Source organism: Fukomys damarensis, unplaced genomic scaffold, assembly GCF_012274545.1.
Source record: "Fukomys damarensis isolate Sample0158 unplaced genomic scaffold, DMR_v1.0_HiC HiC_scaffold_39, whole genome shotgun sequence".
Lineage (NCBI taxonomy): Eukaryota > Metazoa > Chordata > Mammalia > Rodentia > Bathyergidae > Fukomys > Fukomys damarensis.
Genome location: NW_022900951.1, coordinates 87,446,975 through 87,464,530, shown reverse-complemented (window position 1 = coordinate 87,464,530; position 17,556 = coordinate 87,446,975). Strand labels below are relative to the sequence as shown.

Here is a 17,556-nt window from a genome sequence, read left to right as displayed (position 1 = left end):
AGTCAGCAGTTTGCTCGATACAAAAAAAAAAAAAAAAAAAAAAAAAAAAAAAAAAAAAAAGAGTAATATGAGCCAATAGTTTAAGGTAATGTAGATGAATTATTTACTTGGTAAAACACTGGTGTGCAAGTTTAGGTTGCATTAATTAAAGTTTCTAGATCTTAAAATATAATCATCACCCTATAAACTTCACTGTTCCCTTCTGAAGTTTCCTGTTTAATTCTAGGCATCAGGTTTTAAGAGTCATTGAAAAAGGAGAATATCTCAAGGACAGGAGACTGACAAAGGAAACTATTCCATAAGAAAAGTGGCTTCTGAATGGACCAGAGACATGGTTCTAGTAAATGAGAAAGATTGGCAGATATATAGAATACTCACCTGTCTTCAAATCACTAGTATTTTCCTACAGAAGGTACATACTTATTCTGAGCTATGTAAGTGACAGATCTAGGACTACTGCCACCCAGTGGTAGCAAGGAGGCAGACTGTCATTAAACCTGAGGTTGCTGACCTTGAGAAAGTCCTGCCAGAGACTGAGCAGGCTGGTAAGGCAGGAAGGGTTTTTAGGTCAATGCTGGATAAACAGATGCCTAGTGCCACAGTGATGTTAGCTGGGACCCTTTCAGCTCTGAGAGACTGCATCTCTCCTTATTCTGTCATCACCTCTTCTCTGTCTTCTGTACCACTGAGCCACTCTGCAATCCAGAGTGGTAAGGCTAGCTCTGCAGGTCTACTGGAGCTGCTGTCTCTTGTTTATTATTCTAAGAACTGTGGAGACAAAACCAAATGTTTATATGAGGGTCCAACAGCTGACAAAAGTAAAATTATGTCCATTTCTGAAGTCACTTCTTTGTGGCTTTCCATCACCCTTTAAATGACAGTCATCACAATGACCTAAAACCCTAAACAATCTGACCCTAGTAACCTCTCGGATCTTCTAGACTGTTATTCTTGCCTTCATTCCAACCACTCCTACAATATGGGCTTTTTGGTGGGTTTGTTGTTTGATTGTTTGTTTGGTGGACCCAGAGATTGAAGCCAAAGCCTTTGCACTGAGCTACATCCTCAATTCCCACTTTTTATTTTGTTTTTTATTTAATTTAATTAATTAATTTTGGGGTTTTTTTGAGATAAGTTTTCACTCACAGCAATGCTCCTGCCTCAGCCTCCCAAGAGCTGAGATTATAAGCATGTGCCACCATGGCTCGGTTCAATTCCCCCTTTTAAAATTTGAGACAAGGTCTTGCTAAGCCATTCAATTGCCCAGACTGGGCTGGAACTTGTGATCCTCCTGTCTTAGCTTCCCAGAGTGCTAGGATTAAGGGCTTTGGTGGTTTCTTAAATGCCAGGTATGCTCCTAACTCAGAAGTTCTCTGCTCTAAGATAACTCTATGGCCTACTGTCACCTCCGTTTGGGCTGGCTTCACAGATCACCTTTTCTTTTCTTTTTTTTTTTTTTTTTTTTTTTGTTTTTTTTTTTTTTTTTTTTTTTTTTTTTTTTTTTGGTACCGGGGATTGAACTCGAGTCCTTGCGCTTGCTAGGCAGGCCACCGAACTGCTCAGCTAAATCCCCGGCCCCAGATCACCTTTTCAATGAAGCCCTTTTCACCAACTCTTTTCAAAATCACAGGCTGTTAGGGTTCCCCCCCCACGCACACACTTTTGGCATTTTGGAACTCCTTATAACTTCATCTGAAGTACTCAGTATCAGGCAAAATAGTATCTTACATTTTTATTTTGTTTCCATATGTCAATCTATTGGCCTTTAAATTCTTTATATGCCAGGTCCTCAGTAAATGTTTAATGAATTGCATCCCAAACCTATGCCATTTTCTACAGTCTTAATTATTTACTTCAACAAAAGAAACCTATGTTAATAAAAAATGAAAAAAAGAAATTTCAGAGGTAAAATTAGATCAAAATATGAAGACAAGGAGTTACATCCCACTAGTGAGATTTGGGATGGTTTCGCCCATTTCTCTCAACTTCCCCAATCTTCCATTAAGTGACCACATTATATCAAAAATCAACTGATCGTTATAAAGGTGGTACCTAATATCTACTGATTACCACATACCAAGCATAGTGATAAGAACTTTATTTAGAGTAACTCATTTAATCCCCAGAATAATCCTTAACAGTTGGCATTACTACCATGCTCATTTTAAAGACCAGGAAACTGAAAAACAAAGAGATAATACGACTTGCCCAAGGTCACACAGCTGATAACAGGCAAATTTCAAGTGATGATATTGATGAGAGATAATATTTATTTAGTAGCAATGGTTCATCAGACACTGTATGAAATGTTCAACACACATTGTCCCACTTAACAGCCCTATGAGGCAGAAACTATTGAAAGGTCATTTTTGAGTACTAGATCCTCCTGTTACATAATCAACCACACCCACAGTCTCACTTAACCCCTGCTTTGGTTTCATGAAAAGTATACTTTGATTCTCTCTTCTGCACTATAGGCCAGTGGAGGAGCTGGCAATAATCTACCAGCTACTACTTGGACTCTCCACTCTACATTAGACCTTCAGAACATGCGATTTCAGCCTTTACTTACCCTGTCCAAAATGTGTTTCTTTCCCCTCACCAGCCTCATACTAACAATAACTCCCAAAATACAGTTTCAATGCAACTTCCTAAAGTAATCTTTCTATAGTCTTTCCACCATGATCCCTCCCATCATACAATCTACACATCTCATGCCAATCTCATCATCTCTGGCTTTGCAGTGGAGGCTCTCTTTCCATTCAGTTCTGTCAGATTACAAGCTCAAAGAAGTAGCTGAATCTTGAGCTCCTTGAATTGCCCTGAACCAGTGGTAGATTAGCTTGAACATATAAGTGCTTAGTAATTATTTTGCTGATTTAATCATTATACTCCACTCTCATAGTTGCAAAAATTTTTCTTTTCAAAGTGCTCTCATACATTTTATCTCACTTTAGGCTTACAACAGCCCTGAGAGATAACAGAGGCAGATTTTATTTTTCTCATGTTTAAAGTTAAGGAAATTGAAGGCCAGAGTCTAAATAAGTTGTCTCAGGTTGCACATCTAAGAATTGAGCCTAGCTCTCTGGACTTTGAGCCCCAGAGTCTGCACTAGACCATGATTCTATTGGAAAGGCTTTCCTGGTGGGACTGATGCTAATAACATTTCTATAAAGACCTTGTCTTGATTCTATCACAGGAGTAAAAGCAATAAAGAGCACCAAGAGGCAATATCCTCAGCTGAGATTGGGAATGCAGGTAAATTCATACACTCTGGTGAGAAGTGCCTGGGGCTTATCAGATGGTGATAACTTTGTTATATTCTTTGTGAGGAGGGGACTAGAGACTGAATGCTGTTCTCTATACTGGTGGATTAGCTCAACCTTGAACAAAAGGGCAGCAGCCTCGCAGGCAGCCGTGAATGTGAGGGAGCACTAGGAGGCAACAAATTTGGATTCAAGGTAGAGGTTCTGCAATAAGCTAGCTGTGTGGCATGAAGAAGCTACTGTACTTCCTCAGTATCAGCACCAAATTTACAAGGCCACTTACAGACCCAACATTCCACAAATCTATGACACAGGTCACAAATTAGTGATCTATGGACCAATATCCAGGCCACAGATATATTTTCTTTGTTGTAAATAGTGTTAAGATTTTTAGTGAATTCTTAACTAACTATATTCTTGCCCAAGGACTTTTTACCAAGGACAAAGACATTGTAAAATCAGGCAATTTTACAGAAATATTCAGATGTCCAGTTGTCTACACAAATAAGATCTGGATTAGAAATGAGAAGATTCACATTATTTTTGATATCTAATCTTTCAGGAAAAAAGTAATTGATATATGTGGTTACTTTCTCATCTATTATTTATAATATAATAGTATGTAGTATGGTAAGTACAATGTGGAAAATATAAAGCCAGGTGAGAGTTCAGGAGTTCTGAAGTGGTTAGGTTGGGAGACTCTGCAAGGCCTACAGTTTTCATTGATTTTTTTTTTTTTTTTTGTACCAGGGATCGAACTCAAGACGTCATGCTTGCCAGGCAGGCACTATGCCACTGAGCTAAATCCCTGGCCCTTGGCCTACTGTTTTATACAAGGTGAACAGAGAAAGCCTCATTGTAAAGGTGATCACATTGTCACAAGATCACAATGAACGGAAACCACACAGTGGCTTTTCCTTTAGAGAGAGCATGTGGATGAATCTTTAAGGGTGCTAATGTCCTCAATAAAGCAAGTGCAGAGTAAATAGACCCTGCTGTTGTTTTATGTGAATCAAAACAACATAAAACTAATTATTTGTTCTTTAAAAGGCAATAAAAAGTTTCAGATGATAAAGAAAATATCAAAGGCTAAAAGGAGAGGCAAGCAGTGTGTATAGCAGTTGTTTGGACAGGGGCTTGACACACTTGTACAAAGCACTCACTAACCAAGAGCAAGGAAACACCCCAATAAGCCCAAATGCTTTTTCTGTGTAACGGGGTCAGTGTGATTAGCCTGATACCTGTAGCCATAGCTCTGATTTGCCCTTACATCTCAGGCCAGGGCTGTAACATGGTGTTAGAGCTCGCTCTAATCACAGAACAACCAACTCTGTTGACCCAAGTATATAGCATGAAAGAGATGAGGATAAAAGAAGAATGGAGCCAATAGTCACTTCTAGAGGGACTTGACAGATGATTTCTCTGATGCTTGTTTGTCCAATAAAAAATAAGTATTTCAACCATTTTTTATCATGACCTACAGTAAGGGTAAATATTGATATATAATAAAATTCTCTATATATAACCATATATGAATATATATAAACATTTCATGAAGCACTATTCACCATTATTGTCTAGAGTGCACACTGTTATTTTGTATTCCATTTCTTTGTTCTTGTTGTTTATTGTTTTTGTTGTTTTGCTTTTTTGTTTTTGAGACAGGGTCTTGCTATATAGTTCAGATTGGACTTGAATTCACTATGTAGCCCAGGCTTGCCTCGAACTCATGGGGATCCTTCTGTCTCAGCCTCCCTAGTGTTGGGATTACAAGCATGGACCACCATATCCAGCCAGTTGTTGATGTTTATAATGCTGGAATCTACCCACTGAGTAGATTTCCCAAGTACTGGGTAACAATCAGCACTTGAAAATCACTGCCCTAGAACAAGTGTTCCAAAATCTGGCCCCATATCACAATCTATTGGAGTCTTTGTTAAAAACATATTTGTGTGTGTGTATGTGTGTGTGTGTGTGTGTGTGTGTGTGTGTGTGTGAGAGAGAGAGAGAGAGAGAGAGAGATGCTGGGGATGGAATCCTCACAGTTGTGAGTGCAACTGCCCTACCACTGAGCTACATTCCCACCTGAAATACATATTCTTGTGTTCTTTTCCAAACCTATGCAATCAGAATATCTTCAGGGATCTGTTTTTTAACCAAGAACCAGATGTGCACTGACATTAAGAAATCACAGGTCTCCTCAACAACAGACACAACACCAAAAATTAATATTATTATCAAATCCACACTTTGTGCCAGCACTGTCCACATAAATTTTCCATACATTATCTCACTCAAGTCCTCAAAGCAACTCCACATTATAGATGACAAGGCTGAGTTTCAGGCAGTTTCAATGAGTGCCTGAAAGACACATGCAAGGAGGTTAAGGGAGTGTTAGGGTTGGAATCCATAAAGAATCTGTTTGAGCCCAATGTTCTACCACAGTGACACTCCCTCATCTCTCCAGTCCCTTCTATACCTCCAGAAGCCTTGATTCTGTTCTGGGATGTTCTATACCAATCCAAATTCTGGGTCATATGCTAAAATGGTCCAACCACCAGAGGTAAGGAACAGACATCAAATAGTAATAATGTGTTGCACATACATTGAGTTTTCCTGCTTCCATATGTATGTCTACTTTCTCCACATTTATAACTTTGAGTTATGGAATGAGAAAACAGACACTCAAAGAGGAGAAATAACTTATCCAAAGTCTTCCAGAAAGTTCACAGCCAAGCTGTAGCACTTTGACTCCCTCTGGCAGGGTCTAATGCTATACCTGGGCTAGCTTTCTCCAGCGCTCCCAGATCCACCTTAATTTCCAGTCTTTCAAGTCTAGCTCCCTTTAAGGCAGAAGAGGAAGAATTGGCTCGCTGTCCACCTCTCTCTCCACAGAATTTACCATCAAGTGGGGAAATGAATATGTTCTCTATACACACTGCCTGAGGGGCATGTTGCCCCGACCTCCACAGGAATGTGCTGAGGACTGGCTGAATTTCTATTTTTGCCGTGCAACTTGCAAAAAGCTCTGTTCTGTGCCTCAAAGAAAAGTAATGGATTTCATGATGTAAGGGAAAATTGCCATCCCTCCCATAGAGGTTAAGTGCCACCGCCCACTAGCAAAATAGCCTTTGGAAGTCTCTGCCCAGCAAAATGTTGAGAGCCCACAGAAAACCTAGGTGTTGGATTCAACCAGTCTTTGTGATTGGCAGAAAGGGGCTAAGGGATGAAGGGCCTCCATCCTCTTCGGATGAGGCCCTTCCTCCACTGAGAACATTCTCTGTTTCTGCCTCAGAGAGGGCTGTTGTTTACAGTATGTATATGATTAAGGCACTAATGCCTGGTTATTTATCAAACACTGTATTGATTCTAATATTTTTCTTCACCTATTCCCCTTCAGAATGCAGATCTTTTTGTTTCTCCCCTTAAGAACTCTTGAGGCAAACCTCCCACTCATCTAACACACACACACCACACACACACACGCGCACACACACATGCACACGCACACATAATTGTGGTGAAAATAAAAGCAAGACTCTTTTGCCTTGTCCTCAGTCCCCTGATCTTTAAAATGAATAGGCTGAGATACATGATCTCTTAGGCTCTTTCTCTGGTTCTAGGATTCTAATAAAATAAATGAGGAAAGCCCCCAAACATTGCCCATGAGTTTGTGATTCAGGTGCTGAGCAAGGAAGAGTAAAATGACTTCAAATTATGTTTTAAATACTCTTCTTTCATTGAAAGGAGTGAAAAAGTGGGAAGAAGAAAAAAAATTATACTGTGTCCACGAGGAAGCAGGACATAATACTGTAGAGCTTTGCCTCTTCAAAAGCATAGGTCAGCATTAGGATGCTGACATCCTAGAGATGAGGAATACACTACCTTTTCCCCATCTTGTTTTCTTTTGCATTCTCTTGTTGGTGAGTCATGGCTTTAAAGCCTGCCTAGTCAATTGGCTCTCTCCATGTGCAAATTTCTCATACCGTGTGAAGGTAGTGGGTACAATCCAACTCTGTAATAGCTGAAGTTGCAACCCCATACAGCTTCAAGCAAATGCCATTTTCACCTCAGCTGAAGCATTCCTTTTGATGTCAGAAAAAAATTCAAAGATGTGTATAATTTCTTTGAGCCTGCAACTCCTTTTTAGTTTGGGAAGGCTGGCTTTGGATGGTTTTATAGATTTCAATATCAGAAAGCACAAAAATGCCTCAGTTTTTAAATTTCCTTTGTTAATCACCAAAGTAGGTCCTTCCCTACAGGGATGCTAACTAGATCTGCACTTGCTGCTACTTGCCAACATAGCACATGTCCCTTTCCTACCTGCTGCTCAGGGCTAGATTTAAGACAAGAGACTGCACAGGAAGGGAGGGAGATGCTTCCAGGGTATTCAGGGTATTCTGAAAAGGAAACTAGAGAAAATGAAGAGCACTCTCACTCTTCTACAGTACAGCAGAGGGATTCACATCAAACTGCCTGTGTCTGAATCCAAGTCACTGAATCTCCTGGGTCTCAGTTTGTTCACTGTCAAATGGCAATAGTAGTAGTGGATAGTTCACAAGGTAACTGTGGTGAATAAATGAGTAAAACAGCTTAGAGCCATGACAGCATATGCTACTATCTCATAACTGCTGAAGATGCTGATTATTGTTCCTCCTGGCTAAACCAGTCTTTCAGCTTTCTTAGGTTTGACTGTCTGCATCTTCTGAACATCTTATTTCACCAGAGGATCTGAAAGCACATTGTAAATAGGACTGAGATACCTTAAGTCTTAGAGACAAAGGAGCAGAGGATGTAAACACAGACTATTCTCTTGTAAATTTATTTATTCATTCTGCAAATATTTTCTGGATCCCTATTACACAGAAGGCACTATGTAAACAAGACAAGGGCCAAGGATTTACTCAGTGGCGCCAGGCCTGCCTCGCAAGTGCAAGGTCCTTAGTTTGATCCCAGGTACAAAAAAAAAGATAAACAAGAAAAGTTCTTTCTTAATAGAGTTAGCACTCTTGAAGTAGGGATGTGGGAGAGAGAGGAGACAGACAAATAAGAAATATGATAAATGAGTCACAGATGAGCTTGGTGAGTGTGAGAGACAGAAACTGTGGCTAAGGTTGGAGGTGGGGCACAAGAGCGAATGTAAAATTAGATGAGGCTGCAGAGGAAAACAGATCATTGAAGCCTTGAAGGCCAGGTAAGTAGTCTTGTTCTTTAGCCTAAGAACAATGCGAGATAAATAGCAGTTTTGAAACAAAGAATCAATATACTGAAATGTTTGTTACAGTTTTTGCTGACTGTTCTATGGAGTTGAGATTTTCGGGGCAAAATTCTTGTAATTTTATACAAAAACGATACCTGTTCCTTAAGCTAAAAACATCAAAAATAGTTGTATTCATCAGCTTTCCCATTGCTAGGATACAGTATCTGAGACCCACAATTTAAAGGAGAAGTTAAACTTGGCTCATGGTTTCGAGGGAATTTCATCCATCGTGGAGGGAGGGCATAGTGGAGTAAAAAATGCTTAGTTCGTGGCAGCCTGGAAGCAGAGTAGGGGACCAATGCCTAAGAAGAAGGGGCAAGAGACCAGATGTAGACCCTAAGGCCATGCCTCCATGACCCGCTCAGATACACATAAGTGTGTTCCACCAATCCTAAGGGTGGATCCCAAAGCAAATCAAGTTGCAACTCCCCCCTTAGCTGCTACATCAGGCTAAGTATTTAATGGTACAACCTAATCAAATTTAAGTTCTGCCCAAAGGAGTTCATCAGAATTATTTTGGCTAGCAGCCTGGGATATGTGCGCCCACATTCTTTTCACTTGTACATTTCTTGTCATTGAACATATTCCATCAACATCAATTTCCTCTCCATATGAACTCACTCTGGATGAGACGAATGGGACTTCAGTCTGTGAAAGCAATGGTCAGTGTGCGAAAGAAGGAAGTTCAGAAGACACCCAAGGCCTAGGCAAGACAAAGTCCACTTGTGTGTGCCAATGATTGTGGGCATTTATGCATAAATTCGTGTGTTTTCTTAAGTCTGTGCAAGACCACGTGCATGGTTACAGTTTTACATAGAAATAAGCTCTTTTCCACTGCTCTCAGACTTGGGGACAAGAAGTCCAAAATATCTGCCCATTCATACGTAAGTTAATATATATGATATGCTCATAGCTACGGTGCCTTGTGTAGTATACAACCTGAACATCCATATATGGCAACTGTCTCAGCAAGTGTGGAAGCAAGCGTGAAAGGGATGGTGGTGGTGGTGGCTGATCCTAGGTTATAGCTGAGGAGATGGTGAGAAGTGTTCAAAATTAGAATGTATTTTGAACTTAGGTGAACAGGATTGCTGAACATAGGATATAATGTGGAAGGGAATAAGAGAAACTCAGAAGAGTGACTAAGAGTTTGATCTAAGCAACCAGGAGAGGCGTAGTACCATTTGTCTGAACATATTTGTAGGGAAAATATCATAAGTCTTGTTATGGGCAGTCTCCATCAACTCCAATCACCCACATAAGTGACAGACTTATTCTCTGTATCTTACATTCCTCCACCCTGAGGATCTCACAGCACCTTATTTAAGGGGCCTCTAGAAAATCAGTAATCCATCATACTCATCTATGCCTTGGTTGCTTTCTTTCTTTCTTTCCTTTGACCTGAGATAAAATAATGCCTGGAGTTTGCTCTTTTCAGTGTCTCCAGGGTGCCTCCAGCCCCCCCCCCACCCCACCTCTCTCTTTGTTTCTGAAATTGCTTCTTTTTGTCAAAACCCCACAGCATCCCTTTTGGGGGGTAAATATTCATTCAAGGATAGGGATACCCCATTTATCAGTCAAGGAGCCTGGAACTCCATGAATTCATCCAAACTCTCTCCTCCAGAGAGAAAAAAGGTACCTGAGGGATGGAAATGAGCCAAGGGAGCTAAGAAACTGAGCCATAGGCTGACAAATAAAAGAAAGTAATGATGATGGAGGTAGTCAGGAAATCTTAAGGTCACTGTGATCTCTTTCATCGAATTAACAAGAAGTCACAGAAAACAACAGATTTATTAGTGCTGCAGCAGGAGAGAACAAATGGAAGCGCAAAGTGCCGTGCTCAGAACTGTATCTTCTGGAAGGGGAGGCACATTTCTTAGGATTCATTGCCTCCCAGAGAATGATGCCCCCCAGATGACCTCAGCTCCAAGAGTCTTTAATACATGTAAATCACCTCCTGTGCACAGCACCCATCATTCACATTAGATCACGAAGCCTACTTCCTCCAAATACCCATTTCTTCAAATGGTTTAGGGAGAGCTTTAGAGGAAAAGAACACTCCTGGTGATCTAGGTGAGTCTTTAGGATACACATTTGTTCCACCAGCACTGGCTCCAACTCTTACTTCTTAGAACTTTCAGTACATCCCTCTTTTTATTTTCTCTGTGGTTCTGGGGATTGAATCCAGAGCCTCACACATGCTAGGCAAGGGCTCCACCATCCCTGCCTTCCTTTATATTTCCAGAAGAGGAAAGGAGTCCACATTTTCAGTGACAGCTTATGGATCTGCTCTCTATAAGTCAAAGATGTCATGCTGCCTTCTGTCATACTGGTCAGAAAAAGAAAATAGATGGCTTGAATTCTGAACTGTAAGGGGAGCTATTTAGAGAAGGCTTCCTAATGCAGACAAGGACATGAAAGAAAATACCCATAATAATCAGTCACTTCCTCCCTTTACAACAAGTGCTTCAAATATCTCCAAAGTCACTGTGGTGACTCCCAGACCTCTGGCTCCATCCCTGGACTCTATTCTCCTAGATGGCTCCTTCCTACTCTTGTATCCTATTCACTCAAGCTACACAAACCTAAAACTTAAGTTTTTATCCCAACGAACTATACTTCCTTTAATTTGTCTCATTCTGACAACATTATCCCAATTTCTAAGTTCCTAACTTCAGGATCGTCCTCAATTCTTTTCTCTCTGACCACCTAGTTAGGCATCAAATTATTGTGATTTTTTTCCCTATAATATCTCTTGAACCTACCCTTTTTTCCATTTCAGCTGTTTCTCATATCAGTATTCTCTTTATTTCTGTACATAGTTATATGTACACACACCTTTTTCTGAGCCATTTGAAAGTAACATGGAGATCATATCCCTTTATCCATATGTACTTCAAAATCTAAAAACAGTGCATTTTTCATAGCCACGGACAATTACCAGAAACAGGAAGTAAATATTCACATGAAATTTGTATCTCATATAAACAATTTTTTCAAATTTCACTAATTATCCCCGTAACATCCCTTAGGACAAAAGAACAAAAATTACTCAGTATAAAATTCAAGCATGACCCTATCATTTCTCAGCCTTTTGGCTAAGATCACATGAAGTTTGGTTTCCAGTTCCCTTTAGTCTCCTTTAAAAATTAAGAACAGATTCTCAATTTTCCTTGTCTTTCATGACCATGACATTTTTGAAAAATATGCTGGTATCTGATTTTTGTTATACTTCATATCACAGTGGACAAGAAAGCAGAAAAGTCCCTGACTTCTCAACTTCAGAGTCACAAAGTTAGAAGAGTCCAAATTTAGAACTACTCCACTGGGTTTCAAACTGTTTTCATGTACCTGTAAAAATTTTGGTCACAATATTTACCCAAATTTAAGGTTTAAATTACTTTAACCTTTCAAATTTAATTGCAATACGAGGCAGAATTCTAAATATGACCTCAAATAACCCTTGCATTTGTATAATACCCTCCTCTTTGAATGTGGATTGAACCAATCAATATGATGATGAGAAATTATTCCAGTGATTATGTTACATTGTGTAGTGAAATAGAGATCATTTGGGTGGGCGTAATCTAATCACATCTCATCTCATGATCCCTTTAATAATAGAGTTTTATCTTGCTATTAAGCAGAAGAGGAAGCCAGAGAGATTTAAGACATGGAAGAATATGACACACCAGGTTGCTGGGGCAACGGTTCTAAGGATGAAAATGGTTACATAACATTAAGAATGTAGGAGAGCCAGGTGTGTTAGCACACACCTGTAATCCTAGCACTCAGGAGGCTGAGGCAGGAGGATCACTGTGAGTTTGAGACCAGCCTGGGCTACATAGTGAGTTTCAGGTCAGTCTCAACTACATAGTGAGACCCTGTCTCAAACAAACAAACAAACAAAAAGAATGTAGGAGACCAGGGTTGTCTCTCACTCTGTAATCTCAGTGCCCTGGGAGGTTGAGTCAAGAGGACTGTAAGCTTGAGCCTAGCCTGAGTAACTTATCAACCTGGCAAAGCACTGTCTCAAAAAAAAAATGTTTTTAAAAAAGTCCGGGGATGTTACTCAGTGTGTACTGGTTGCAATGCGCAGAGATAACTGATGGCAGACAATTAGGAAGGAAATAAAGCCTTCAGACTTACAACTTCCAGGGACTGAATTCTGTATATATCTCAATGAGTCTGAAATAGATTCATCTAAAGAATTTCAACATAAGAGCCCAGACAATCTGACACCTTGAACAGAAAATCCTGTCTAGTTTTCCAGGTTGACTAGTGAAAATATAACATATAAGATAACTGATGGCAGACAATTAGGAAGGAAATAAAGCCTTCAGACTTACAACTTCCAGGGACTGAATTCTGTATATATCTCAATGAGTCTGAAATAGATTCATCTAAAGAATTTCAACATAAGAGCCCAGACAATCTGACACCTTGAACAGAAAATCCTGTCTAGTTTTCCAGGTTGACTAGTGAAAATATAACATATAAAAGTGTGAATAAAACATATAAAGATTTGTGGGACAAAACTAAAGCAGTGCTGAGAGGGAAATTTACAACATTAAATGCATAGATTAGCAAAGAAGAAAAATTTCAAATCATTAATAAAGCTCCCACCTCAAGAAATTAGATAATGAAGAGAAAAATAAACTTAAAAGCAAGAAGAATGAATTTAGTATATATATGAGGCAAAAGTCAATGAAGTTGAAAATTGAAAAAAAAAGTAAGGGAGAAAATCAATGAAAGAAAAAGCGATACTTTGAAAAGATCAAGAAAATTGATTGAACTGTTCTTGTGAGGCTGACAACGAAAAAGGGAGAAGACAGAAATTACCAGCATCTAAATGAATATATCACTGTGGGCCCCCACAGACATCATAAGGGTAGTAAGGGAGTACTATAAACAATCACACACATACATTAATTTGACAATGTAAATGACATGGGCTATTCACTGAGAATTATAAACTAGCAAAAATCACTCGTAACTTAAATAGACTTAAAACTTTTAAGGAAATTCAATTTGTAATTTAAAAGAAACATCTCCAGTCCCAGAAATTTTCACTGGAGAGTTCTATCAAGTATTTAAATAAGAATGACACCAATTTTCCACAACATCTTCTACGAAATAGAAGAGAACACTTTCCAAGTCATTTTAAGAAATGAGTATTACCTTAACACCAAAACCAGATAATGACAGTACAGTACACATAATGTACCAATAAACTCAATAAAAAAAAGAAAAAAGAGAAAGGGGGACAGTAGGGAGAGAGGGAGTGAAGGAGATAGAGAGAGTGAAGAAAGAAAGGCTATACTTTCAGGGATCATTTCTATAGTTGGAGAGAGTGAAGAAAGAAACTACCAACTAACATATTTTGTGGATATAAATTCAAAACTTCTTAGCAATGTATTAGTAAATACAATTAACCATTTGACAAAATCTAACACTCATTCACGATAAAATAAAAACAAAAATGAGCCATCCAATACAGAACTTCCTCAACTTTAAAAATTACCAAAATAAATAAATAAACACAAAAGCAAAAATAAAATTTTAATCCATAGAATATATATATAAAAAAGACTGTACACTGTGTGAAATTGAGATTTACTCCAGCAATGCAAGTTTGGCTTAACATCTGAAAATCAATAATAGGATTACTTCAACAGAGAAAAATATTTGGCAAAATTTAACACCACTTTGTGATAAAACAGTCAACAAACTATAAGTAAAATGAAGTTCCTTAAAATGGTAAAAAGGATCAGTGAAACACTCACAGCTAATATCATACTGATGCTCCTCAACCAAAAGTGATGTATATCCTGATAATAAGTTTAAAATCTCATCAGTCAAAAATGCATTTATCACACCTAACTTAGCAAACATCACAGCTTAGAGAATCAGTTGTTTCCTGTCATGATGATTTGGCTAACTGGGAGCTGTGGCTCACCCAACATCCTGAGAGAGTATCATGCCACATACTGCTAGGCCAAGAAAGTTCAAATTTAAAAGTCAAAGTTATAGTTTTCGCACATCATTGTAAGTCAAAAAATCATAAGGCAGACCAGTATTTGGAACAACCTGTACTTAATAGTCAAATACTAAAAGTTTTCTCCAAGATCAGCAACAAGACAGGATGTCTACTTTTGCCTTTTTTTTTTTGGTACTGGTGATCCAACTCCAGACCTTGTGCTTGGGAAGCAAGCAGGGGATCCACTGAGTTAAATCCCTGGCTCTACTTTAGCCATTTCTATTCAATATTGTATTGAAGGATCTAGCCAAGGCAATTATGCACAGAAATGAAATAAATGCCATCCTGCCTGGAAAGACAGAAATAAAACTATCTCTACTACCAGATAACATACTTGGTAACTACAATATCTTGAGCAATCTGCTGAAAAGTGATTAGGATCAATAAGCTCAGGAAGGTTTCAAAATACTAGACATATGCAAAATGTCAATTTTACTTCTACACAGTAACAATGGACAAAACAAAAATAAATCAAGAAATTCATTTCACTTATAATACACCAATCAGAATAAAATAGTTATAAATAAATTTAACAAATTAAGCACAAAACATAATAAAAAATAAAAAAATAATTGAAATTAATTAAAGATGATCTAAGTATATGGAAAAACATTCCATATTCATGGATTGGGAGACAAAATATTAAGATAGTACTACTCTTAAATTCATCTATAAATTCAAACAATCCCTATCATAATCTCAGTTGCCTTTTTAGTAGAAATTGACAAGTTAATCTTAAAATAATATGGACATGCAGGCAGGTTCCAGGTAGTTAAAACAAGTTTTTAAAAATATAACAAAGTTGAAGGATAAGTACTGTACTTCCTAATTTTGAAACTTAACTAAAACTATAATAATTAAGATAGTGTAGTACTGTTTTAAAAGTATACACATAGAACAATGAAATAGAATTCAGTCTCTAGAAAATCAACCTTCATGATTAAAGGCATTTGATTTTTCAGAAGGGTGCTAAAAAATTTCAATAGGGAAAGAAATCTTTTCAACACATAGTTTTAAGATAACTGCATCTTCACATGCAAAATAAATTGAACTACTTTGCATTGTATAAAAATTAAGATAAAAATAAACAAGAAATGGAATTGTAAGGGCTAAAGTTATACAGTTCTTGCAAGAAAACATAGGTGTGTCTTTAAAATGACACTCAAAGCACAAGCATCAAAATGAAAAATAGGTAAACTGTGGGACATCACTAAAATGCAAAACTTTTGAAGTTCAAAGGACAATTTTGAGAAAGTGAAAGGTAACCCACAATATGGGAAAAATATTTTCAGATAACGTTTCTGACAAGGAATTGTATCTAGAATGAATAAAGAATTCTTATAATCTAATAAAAAAGACAGACAACAAGGTGGAAAAAACTCAAGTGGATAAACAAAATATGCTATCTATATGAAATAAGTACATTACTTAGCAATAAAAAGAAAGTACTGACACATGCCACAACATGGATAAACCCTGAAAACCTTACACTAAAACAAACAAGACTGTCTCAAAAGACCACATATTATAGGATTTAATTTAAATGAAATAAACAGAATAAGCAGTTCTATATAGGCAGAATGGAGAATTGCGGTTGTGTAGGACTGGACTAGAGATGAAGGGTTGGATAGTGACAGCTGAAGAGTAGGTCATTTCTGTTGGAGGAAATGAAAATGCTCTGAAATTGATTGTGATGATAGATGCAAAATTTTGTGAATATACTAAAAGCCATTGTATTTTGTACTTGAGATGGGATAATTTCAGGGCATGTAGAATATTGCTAACAGAAAAAATAAGTTTTGGCTAGCATCAAAATGGTTCAAGATTGAACATTTTTCCCTAAGGCAAGAATTGCTATCGGGATCAAGGCAAGAATTTCTACTCTCACCTCTTCTATTTAGCACAGAAGTACTCAATAGAATAAGAAAAGAAAGGAAATAAAACATACGTTGGTAAAAAAGATATAACCTTAATATGCCATGATCATCTACATAGAAAATATCATAAAATCTATAAAAATCTACTTTGCTCTAACAATGGAATTTAGTACATTTGTAAAATACAATGTCATTATATGAAAAACAATTGGACATGAGAAAACAAAAGTTCAAAAATATTATACCACTTATAAGCACTTAAAAATAAGTGCTTAGGTATAAATCAAATGAAATCAATTATAAGACTTATAGCCTGAAAATTTAAAAGAAAGTAAAGAAAAGATCTGAATAAAATTCAATACAGCAAAAATATTAATTGTCCCCAAATTTACATGCATATTTAATGCAATACCTATCAAAATTCTAGCAAAGTTTTTGTGGATATAATGAATATTTTTCTATCATAGATTGTTTCAGCTAGTATAAGCTAAAACAATGTTGAAAAGAATAACATGAAAATAATTGAACATTCAATATTAAGGAGTTTTACAGAACTACAGTAGTCAAAGGAGCATCATTTTGGTGGAGAGATAAACATACGAACATTAAAATAGAGTAGGTAACCAAAAAGTCATTTTACACAAGCATGCCCAACTATTTTTTGCCAAAAGTGTGAAAACAATTTAAAGGAAGATTTTCCTTTTGCAAAAATAATACTGGAGGAAGTGGACATCTATTGGCAAGTTTGTTCTAAACCTCACACCTTACACAAAATTAACTCAAAATAGATCATACATGTAAATATAAAATAAAAAATGACAAACTTTAGAAGAGAACAGGTGAATATCTTAGGGACTCAGAGCTTGGTAAAGAGTTATTAGCTGTGACACTGGAAGCACAATCCACAAAAAGAAAAAATAAAATAGACATCATAAAAACATAAAATTGCTCCATGAAAGACAAGATAATGACTGAGAGAAAATATTTGCAAACCATGTGTCTGACAAAAAGATCAACATCTAAAATATATTTTTAAAAGTTTTGTTCTGGGGATTTAGCTCAGTGGTGCTGCTGTCTGCCTCGCAAGCACAAGGTCCCGAGTTTCAACTCCAG

General features: G+C 37.5%; 1 protein-coding gene across 1 annotated transcript in view; it reads right to left on the bottom strand.

Annotated features, from left to right (window-relative positions):
* Pak3 (p21 (RAC1) activated kinase 3) overlaps positions 1 to 17,556 on the bottom strand; it is a 289,473-nt gene that overhangs the window by 239,495 nt on the left and 32,422 nt on the right. The window lies entirely within an intron of this gene.